The sequence below is a fragment of the Bos grunniens genome, chromosome 2, assembly GCF_055505025.1.
Source record: "Bos grunniens cultivar Pamir isolate PY7600 chromosome 2, Bosgru_T2T1.0, whole genome shotgun sequence".
NCBI classification, from domain to species: Eukaryota; Metazoa; Chordata; class Mammalia; order Artiodactyla; family Bovidae; genus Bos; species Bos grunniens.
Genome location: NC_141166.1, coordinates 80,021,773 through 80,032,940, shown reverse-complemented (window position 1 = coordinate 80,032,940; position 11,168 = coordinate 80,021,773).

The window sequence follows — 11,168 nt, the reverse complement described above, 5'->3', positions numbered from 1 at the left end:
CAACAACTAGCTCCAGATATCATTGCTAAATATTTGATTCTCTGAGTTCTTCCCTGCTGTTCCAACATCTTCATGTACCAATCTTTAATGATCTCGTCCTGTATCACTGAGGTCTCAAAAAATTCATACTCAAGCTACACACTTAATTGACCTTGATTATTTGTCTGAAGACAAATGATATGTGAGTAGACTGTGGGAAAGACAAGGACATCAACAGGAACCCAGCTGGCACTCAGCAATGTGAAACCTGGAGAGGCCCATGGCTGTGCTGTGGGAAGGTGTTAATATACCAGGGAGCAACCATTAATCAATAAAAATAACCCAATTTCACCTCTTAGTTAATTTATGCTTCACTCTTCCTGTCTTTTTTGAAGGTCTCTGAGAAACAAGCCCAAGTTTCCCATAGCAGTGATCAATTTTATAATACCTGTTTGTATGGATTTTCTACTATTCCCAGTTTCCTATAACTATTCTCAAAATCACTGCCCAATATAAGTTGCTTGTGTAAAGCCCCTGTCTCAGGCTCTGCTTTGGGAAATACAAAGTGATCTTTCAAAGTAAAGTGCCAGGAAATAATTCTAAAGCAGATTCACCTACCAGTCAGGTATACTAAGGGCTCTATTGCTGAGAATAAGCGAGATAATGATTATCCTGACATGCAATAACATGACAGGTTCTAAGTCTCACTGGTGCTAACTGCGATGAGTCACAAGTAGAAGGTGTAGCTAGCACAGGCTTACCCCAGTAGCCCTGGACAATATAGAGACAATGGTAACTATAAGGATTAGACTGTTGGCTAATTTGTCTTAAAAAGACAATAATAGAATCAGATTGGCCAACAATCAACTCAAAGCCCCCTGCTGTAGGTCAGAGGGCCAAATTAGAGGCAGTTAAAGGGATCACTACCTCCTAAAGCTTAAGGAAGATTACACTGAAAATTACACCTGAATTTCATTTTGCATGAATAAGAACTACAAAGGAGGTACCCTGGCATATACTTGACTTGTCTCACAGCTTAAGGTCAGAGCAACTTTGGAAGGTGATATTTGAGTGGAGAAGTTTGAAAATGTCAAATCTCCAAGTTGTTCTGAATCATCCAGACCAAGAGATGAGCATCTGCCCATCTGCTAAAGGAAAACAGCCCACCTTTGCCTGGAGGCTCCCGAAGACCTCGCCTGAAACAGATGTCTTGGGAGGTCATCCTTGTTCTCCCCACAGATTGCTCCCATCTCTTTGTCTTTATAACAGTAATCAGGTTCCACCAGCTCCAGCAGGGAAACAGTCTCTGCTCCAGAAGGAAGTGGAAGACCTAGTTATTAAGAAAGGGAATGTATTCAAGAGTGGATCATGAAGATGTTGAATCATCTGAGAAGAATATGAAGGGAGAATGTAGCATCATGGTAACAGCATCTGGATGCACAGTCCTAATTAGTGCTGTGCCTGTGAGTGCTTAGTCGCTTCAGTCGTGTCTGACCCTTTCAACCCCATGGATTGTAGCTCACCTGGCTCCTCTGTCAACTGGGTTCTCCAGGCAAGAATACTGGAGTGGATTGCCATGCCATCCTCCAGGGGATTTTCCCAACCCAGGGATTGAACCCACATCTCTTATGTCTCCTGCATTAGCAGACGGGTTCTTTACTACCTGGGAAGTCCTGTGTGCATGTGCATGCATGCCTGCTCGGTCACTTCAGTCTTATCCAAATCTAAATCATGGAGGAAATGATTGTTGTTGCTGTTTAGTCACTCCATCACGTCCGACTCTTTGTGACCCCATGGACTTCTGCACAACAGGCCTTCCTGTCCTACACCATATCGTGGAATTTGCTCAAACTCATATCCATCGAATTGGTGATGCCATCCAACCGTCTCATCCTCTGGCATCCCCTTCTGCTCCTGCCTTCACTCTTTCTTGGAATCAGGGTCTTTTTGGCTCTTCACATGAGGTGGCCAAAGGATTGGAGTTTCAGCTTCAGCATCCGCCCTTCCAATGAAAATTCAGGTTTGATTTCCTTTAAGATTGACCGGTTCAATCTTCTCGTAATCCAAGGGACTCTCAAGAGTGTTCTCCAACAACACAGTTTGAAAACATCAATTCTTTGTCGCTCAGTTCTGTTTAGTTCAGTAGCTCAGTCGTGTCCGACTCTTGGCGACCCCATGAATCGCAGCATGCCAGGCCTCCCTGTCCATCACCAACTCCCAGAGTTCACTCAGACTCACATCCATCGAGTCAGTGATGCCATCCAGCCATCTCATCCTCTGTTGTCCCCTTCTCCTCCCAGCATCCTCTGTCATCCCAATCCCTCCCAGCATCAGAGTCTTTTCCAATGAGTCAACTCTTTGCGTGAGGTGGCCAAAGTACTGAAGTTTCAGCTTTAGCATCATTCCTTCCAAAGAAATCCCAGGGTTGATCTCCTTCAGAATGGACTGGTTGGATCTCCTTGCAATCCAAGGGACTCTCAAGAGTCTTCTCCAAAACCACAGTTCAAAGGTATCGATTCTTCGGCGCTCAGCTTTCTTCACAGTCCAACTCTCACATCCATACATGACCACTGGAAAAACCACAGCCTTATCTAGATGGACCTATGTTGGCAAAGTAATGTCTCTGCTTTTCAATATGCTATCTAGGTTGGTCATAACTTTTCTTCCAAGGAGTAAGCGTCTTTTAATTTCATGGCTGCAGTCACCATCTGCAGTGATTTTGGAGCCCCAAAAAATAAAGTCTGACACTGTTTCCACTATTTCCCCATCTATTTGCCATGAAGTGATGGGACCAGATGCCATGATCTTAGTTTTCTGAATGTTGAGGTTTAAGCCAACTTTTTCACTCTCCTCTTTCCCTTTCATCAAGAGGCTCTTTAGTTCCTCTTCACTTTCTGCCATAAGGGTGGTGTCATCTGCATATCTGAGGTTATTGATATTTCTCCTGGCAATCTTGATTCCAGCTTGTGCTTCTTCCAGACCAGCATTTCTCATGATGTACTCTGTGTATAAGTTAAATAAGCAGGAAGACAATATACAGCCTTGACGTACTCCTTTTTCCTATTTGGAACCAGTCTGTTTTTCCATGTCCAGTTCTAACTGTTGCTTCCTGACCTGCATACAAATTTCTCAAGAGACAGGTCAGGTGGTCTGGTATTCCCATCTCCTTCAGAATTTTCCACAGTTTACTGTGATCCACACAGTCCAAGGCTTTGGCATAGTCAATAAAGCAGAAATAGATGTTTTTCTGGAACTCTCTTGCTTTTTTGATCAGCCTTTTCCAATTCTCACATCCATACATGACTACTGGAAAAACCATAGCTTTCACTAGATGGACATTTGTTAGCAAAGTAATGTCTCTGCTTTTTTAACACTCTGTCTAGGTTTGTCATAGCTTGTCTTCCAAGGAGCAAATGTCTTTTAATTTCATGGCTGCAGTCACCATCTGCAGTGATTTTGGAGACTAAGAAAAATAGTCTCTCACTGTTTCCATTGCTTCCCCATTTATTTGCCATGAAGTGATGGGACCAGATGCCATGATCTTTGTCTTTTGAATATTGAGTCTTAAGCCAGCTTTTTCACTGTTCTCTTTCATCTTCATCATGAGGTGCTTTAGTTCCTCATCTCTTTCTGCCATATGGGTGGTGCCATCTGCATATCTGAGGTTATTGATATTTCTCCCAGCAATCTTAATTCCAGCTTGTGCTTCATTCAGTCTGGAATTTCACATGTTATACTCTGCATATAAGTTAAATAAGCATAATGACAATATACAGCTCCTTTCCCAATTTTTAACCAGTCCGTTGTTCCATGTTCAATTCTAACTGTTGCTTTTCTCAGGAAACAGGTAAGGTGGTCTGGTATCCCATCTATTTAAGAATTTTCCATAGTTTTTTGTGCTCTGCACAGTAAAAGGCTTTAGTGTAGTCACTGAAGCAGAAGCAAGAAATGATGGCCCTTAATAATGGATGGTCCTTAATAAATGAAAAAGGGAGGCTGGCACTGTCTTAACAGAGTACTTGAAGTCAGAAGGCTCAAGGATGTAGGTGGGAATGTAAGAGCGATATACTGCATGTCAGCACCTAATGTATGGATCAATCACTTTTCCTGGAAAATCCAAGAGAACACTCTCTTCACAAAGGTTAATAAAAGATTCTCTGGTGGAGGGAAATTTAAGAACTTTAGTAGGCTGGGTTTGATGGTAGAAGATATTTTGTAAAACTGGGCTTTCTAGTGTCAGTGGGATAATAGGATTTCAGAATAAAAGTGGCAGCACTTATCTAAAAGAGGGAAGGCAGAAATATTTACTGCTATGAACAGCGAGTTTGAAATGGCAACCTGGGTGCCTTGGGTCTGTGGCAATGGTGATAGGCCATAGATTTTTCTGGTAGCAAAACAGGTGAGCAGCCAACTAGAGTGTTACTTGATGATACAACCAGAGAAATTTAGAGATTTACATCCTCTATAACAATGGACAAAAATCATGATTCCTGAGATATGGTTTCCTAAACCTAAGCCAATTCATAGACCCTGAACCCAATAATTGAAAGTGAAACCAAACACCCTTGAGGAAGGATAAATATTCCTTCAATCTGTCTCCAAATGGTGCTGTGCCAATTACTGGACTTAAACTCACACTGGAAAAAGGAAATAGTCAAAAATTTTGAATGTTGTTGAATATAGTATCCAAACTGATGAGAATAAGAGGTACCATAAATATTACCATGCCCCTTGGAGACTTGGAGGGAGCCTGTGGAGGTCAAGTAATGAGTAAAGTTCTGGTCCAGGTTTATCTAATAATGGATCTAGTAAATTCAAGGATCTCCCCAGGAGCCATTTCCTGGCCCATCTATATGCAACTGGGGTGCATTTTCTGAGCACCTGGCCAAACTCTGACATGCACATGCTGATTTGTGGAGGAACAGTGAGTTATGATAAAGATTGAATGTGGAAGCTCCTGAAACTGCTTTATCTTCAAGTCAAAAGAGTAAAACAGAAGCAGTAATGTATTCCCTGAAGAATTTCAAAGATTACGGCCCCAATTAAAGATCTAAAGCAGTGGTCCCTAAATTTTTTGGCACCAGGAACCAATTTTTCCAGGGACTGGGTGGGAGGGGGGGTAGTTCTGGATGATTCAAGAGCACTACATTTATTGTGCACTTTATTTCTTTTATTGTCACATAAGCTCCAGCCCAGATCATCAGGCATTAGATCCTGGAGGTTGGAGACTCATGATTTAAAGGATATGGTGGTGCTGTTTCCTATCTTAAGCCATTAGTCAAAAATAAATAAATGAGTGAATCTATTTGGCAGATGACAATGGACTACTATAAACTTAACTAAGTTGCAACCCAACTACATCCTTTGCCAGATACGATATCTTTGCAGGGATATGTTAATGCAGACTATGGCACTGAGTGTGCACCTACTGACCTGGAGCTTTCGTGCTCAGTCACCTCTGACTTTGCGAAGCTATGGGCTGCAGCGCACTAGGTTCCTCTCTCCATGGGATTTTCCCAGCAAAAATACTAGAGTCTGTTGCCATTTCCTCCTCCAGGGAATCTTCCCAACCCAGGGACTGAATTCAAGGTCTCTGGGTCTCTTGAATTGCCGGCACATTCTTTACTGCTGAGTCACCAGAGAAGCCCCTATGCTGATCTGGTAGATGCATTTTTTTTTTTTTTTCTCAATTCCCAGTAGAAGAAGTTTCAAACTTTGTCTTTTATGCATGAAGAACAATATACATTCATTACTGATCTCAGAACTACGTTCATCCTTGTTCAGGAAACTTGATGTTCATCTCACATTTTGCCGTGGCATGGGGAGGATCACTGTATGTTTAGCAAATAAAAACTTCATAGAATAATAAACTATTTATAGTTTTAGGAATTAAATTATTTGCAAGGCTGATGTTATTATACACAACTTGGGAATGCTATAACTCTAGGTATAAGGCAAAAATTAGAAATTAAATAGCTTTGCCTAAGTGCTTTCATTTTAAATAATTGAACACAAAGGTATATGAGATAGTCAAAACACTGCCTCCATTCTACATTCCATTTGTTTTCTGTAGAATCCTCAAAGCTTGAATTATTTGCCTTTTTTTCAAAAATATAATTTCTGTTCAAATTTGATTAAGATATAATCATGCCTACAGAGTTCTCACCTGCCTGCTTAATGATTGTTAAAATGACAAACTTTATTTAGCTTAAAAACTGCAATAGAAAAGACAAATCTTGTTGAATATTTATCTTACCATCATTATTACTTCAGCATGATGCCTGCACATTTACTTAAATACTTCTTTTTGGCCTATATTAGAATGTAAAATGAACTCTGAATCCCGTGCTTGTAAGTGGATGTATATAAATATTTGAAATGAATGTCTTCAATGCACTTTGCAAGACAAGATCCTGACCCTTGATTCCCAATTAATTAGCACAAAGAAAGAAAATCCAGACAAACAGTCTCCCTATTTATTTGATAGCTAATTAAAATGCATACTTGGTGGAAGTCACTTGACTCTCAATTATGATTAAGTATACAAGGTTATCAGAACACTGCAAGCAGAAAGTTGAAAGTAATCTTGCTCCATTAGAGTGAACATATCGGGAATGGCTCTGTGTGGTAAGGAAAGGTTGCATGTAGCATAGCTAGCTATGTTGTTCAGTGACTGAACATACAGGGCACCCACAATGAGGTCACCAGGGATCCGAGGATCCCATCAGCTGTAGCAGGCTCAAAGTTAGAATCTAGTGAACTGATAACATTATTTGTGGACTGCATCAAATATCAACTAGAACAGTCTAAGAGTTAAAAAAAAAAAAATAGCTGTCAAGATTTGCCTGTTGCTCTAATGCTGTTGGGTTAATTTTGTCATAAAATTAATGAGGCACTTAAAATGAAGAGATTTATGATATCTTGGCACACTTCTAATTGAGTTAACCCAACAGATCAGCTTACAAGTCATACAAATCCAAGAAAAAATGATTAATAAGGTGCCCAAATTGTGTCCTCCCTTTTTGACTGAAATCTTCAATAGGCTATTAACATAATTACCTCATTTTTACTTCAATTATTGTCATTTTAAACCAGATGACTGTGTTTTTCATGAACAGCAAGCTAGATTGTTTCCTTAAATTAACCTATGAGCAAAAGCTTTATTGAGCCTTAGAAGAAAAACTTTTTCTCTCCTCTTTCTCTCTTTCTCTCCTCCTCTCTCTCTCTCTATGTATATGTATATATACATAACATAGTCACCTTACTTATTTAGTTCCTATTCTTTAGTGGGATATTTTTATTTAACCTCGCTAATTGAGTTCTCACTGTTGAATTCTTAAAAGGCGTTCATGCATTAAGTCATATACTGGAGAGACATTGATAAAAAGCCTAACCTAAAATGCTAAGTATCCTGCATATTTCAGTGGTATTATTATGACAGCCATGAAGAACAACAATGCCACTATGTTCCCTCTGCTTTAGAGCTTTTTGGTGACAGCCTGAAGACTGTAACAAGCACTGGTTACATGTGGGTCACTTATTACACACAAAAATCACTTTCATGCAACAGATTTTGACATGCCAGTCTCCTGTTATAAACCTTTTGGCTGATGAGACATAGTTACTGCTGTGTCCAGTTCATGGATTGGCAAGAGGGAAGTGCCCAATTCAATTCATCTTCTTGTGCAGATTTCAACAAGAAGCTACATTTGGTTTTGTATAATTGAAACAAGAGAAAAGTATTTGACAAGTGATATTTAACATTTAAGGAGATGCGCGCTCTGCATTTCGAAACCCTGTATGAAAAGATGAAGAATTGTAGACTTTAAACCCTTATCATTGACAGGATTATTAATTAAGTCAATAGAATCTGTTGACCATTAAGGACAAATCCCTTGCTTTCTCTATCATTTTGAATTACATATTCAAGTAACTATGATTAATAAAGATAACATGATTAATAGAATCTTTTCTAAAACTTGCTAACTGAAGAAACTGAATCTTAAATCTACCTTTTTTTTGCATTTTATAAGATATATCTAAAAAGTATGCAATTTAAATTAAATTAAAACTTTTATTTCACCTAAGTTTGAGGATAAAATGGATCTAAAGTCATGGATCATCAGTTCAGTGATTCTTTGAAATCCTAGTTTTGTCTCTGACTATAGCAAAGTATCTCAAGGACAAACATAGCAGTTGCTTGCCCTAAAGTCAACCTCAAACCATCAGAGCTGTGTGCAAACGGTGTAACACAAAGCATTTGATGGCAATTTTAGCCTTTTGGGGGGTACACATGTTTTATCTATAAAAACTCCCAGAGTTACTCATTTCATGGTTTTCCTTTCGCTATACATGGCAACATATATGTTACTATCTTTGAACATGAGTAAATTGTGTAGCTAGCTTAAATGGCTATTTTCAAGAATCCAGGGAACTATTTTAAGAATTTAGTATTTCCGTAAATTCAGGACCACATTAGAAGGATAATGTTTCAGACTACAGAAGTCATGTTCAATTTCTCTAATTCATCTCCTTACACTGAAAGGAAGCTTAACTTAAAATGATTCTCAAAAGAGATAGGTAATACCTTAGGCTCTTATCAAGAAGTTGTGCATGTAGAGATACTTTCTTCATGCACTTTTCAAGTAATATCTGTGCTGAAAATTTCTATTTTCTTTATAGGATGGTCTGATATTTCTTACAATATATTCTAGTTTAAATGTTATAAAATCTTCATGGATTATAAATCCTTTCAGATTTCTTTATTTTCTTAGAAGATATCCAAAATGCAGTACAACATTATTGTGGTTTTTCAAGAAGCTTAATAAATCCCAGAATACTTCATGTTGATATTAAAATCACAGATATGTCCAGTTATTTTAGGCAAATTAAAACAGATGCATCAGTGAAAATATCTGATTCCCTGAAAGCTACATGAAGAATACCTGTATATATAAAACCTAACATATGCTGGAAATTAATAAAGACTGCCAAATATGTGCAAATATGATTGGTCAGATGGATGGATGGATGAGTAAATAGCCCTTCCAGATATAAAGAAAGGAGGAGAAAAATCTTTGTTATTTGGAAACAGTGTAGTTTAAGATTTCCTAAATCATATTCCAATCATGTATATTAAATAGATCACATCATAAAAGTCATAATTTTTTTCCTGCTCTGTGCAAAATATATATATATATATACATATATATATTATAGATAGAGATTGGAGAAGAACAAGGTTAAAAATGTCAGAGTCTATCAAACTGAAAGATGACACACTGATAGCATCATTTCTAGTGAAAATTCAATTTTTATGAACAACAAAAAAAGAGACAATCCTGACTCTAATCAGTTCTTGTGAATTTCAGAATTTAATCTGAATATCTGCTTTCTACATTTCTCCATTTTCACTAGCTTTTCCTCCTATTTGATGGCTGCCTACTATACTACTATCATCACTGCAAAGGACATTCACACTCACTCTATTTTATTCAAGATGCTATCAATATTTTGTGGTAGTATCTCACTCAATATCTATGCACTTATAGTATCTCTATGTTGGGTTTCCTGTCATTTACTCTATCAGGATAGTCACATGTTCATATACTGAAAAAAAAAAAAAAGAATAGAAAAGGGAAGAAGTTTAAGTCTATGCTATGAAATATCATCTACATGTGAAGGTGGAATTTGGGAACAAGAATGAAGATTTGGATTATCATTGTGTCAATAGTCAATTAACGTAACCCCTCCAAGCTCCTAATGTAAAACCCTGGAGGAGCTACATCAGGAGAGTAAGCTCAGCATCTGGTCATCAGGGCTGAAACAGGAAAGTCCCATAAGGAGACTGAGCCGAGTCAGGGAAGGTGAACGTGGAAGGTCGCCTCTTCTTTATTCAGAGCAATTGAAAAAAATAATTGAATATGAGTACCCTGAGTGGTAGGCCACACCCAGGCAACGTTATAGCTCCTCCTGTTTAGTACAGTGAAGCAGAAGCAATGGTGAGCCCGATTGAGTCTAGGTCTTAGGAGGCAGTGCACATTGCTGTTTGCTTTCTTGGCACCCTGCTCAGCTTCCATGTAATGACATGACTGGACTTGGTGAGAAGTGGGAGACCATGTAGATAAGAGAGAAGTCACTAGCTGAGGCTCCCTAGACCAGACAGACTGATGGATCCTTAAACCAGTCTACCCAGAATTGACCAGAACTACCCAGCTGAGCCCAATTTAAAGTGACATCCTACAGAATCCGGAGCTCAATACATGGCTGGTGTAAAAAGATCCAAAGTGGTAAGATGGCTTGTAACAGAGAAAAAGTTCACTGATACGCCCAGTGATACCCAGAATGTCTAAAAAATGTCACTAGCTGCATAATTATTGCCAGTCACATTAGGTTCAAGCAGGATGCCTGTCCCATGACGATCTTACTCTGCAGCTAGTGGTGAAAGCATGTGGAAGACAGAAAATCTGGTCCTTTTCCTTTCATGTCCACACTACTAATAAGTAAGTAAAGATATCTTCCTTAATACTTTAATTAATAGTATCCTAGATACACAATTCAACCAGTATATGTAAATATCTTGTACAACACACACACACACAAACACACACACTGTGGAGTTTTCAGAATCTATCTAGCTTAGAGCCATCAGCAATATACCTCAATTAATATGGCTCCCTCTCCACTGACTATGCATGTGTGCACATGTGCTCAGTCACTCAGTCATGTACAACTTTTTGTGACCCCATGGAACATAACCCACCAGGCTCCTCTGTCCACGGGATTATCATGGTAAGAATACTGGAGTGGTGCCATTTCCTCCTCCAGGAGATCTTCCTGGCCCAGGGATCGAATATGTATCCCCTGCAGCCCCTGCATAGGCAGGCAGATTCTTTACCACTGAGTCACCTGGTAAGACCCTCTAAACTGGCTATGACATAGTTATATTGAAAATTTAACCAATTCATGTTAGCCAGTATCATGAAAAAGGTAAAAATATTATGGTTTAAAGTGTTAATGACTAGAGGTGATCACTGATTCAGTTCAGTCGCTCAGTCACATCTGACTCTTTATGACTCCATGGACTGTGACATACCAGGCTTCCCCATCCATCACCAACTCCAGGAGCCTGCTCAAACTCATGTCCATTGAGTCAGTTTGAGTCAGTGATGCCACCCAACCATCTCATC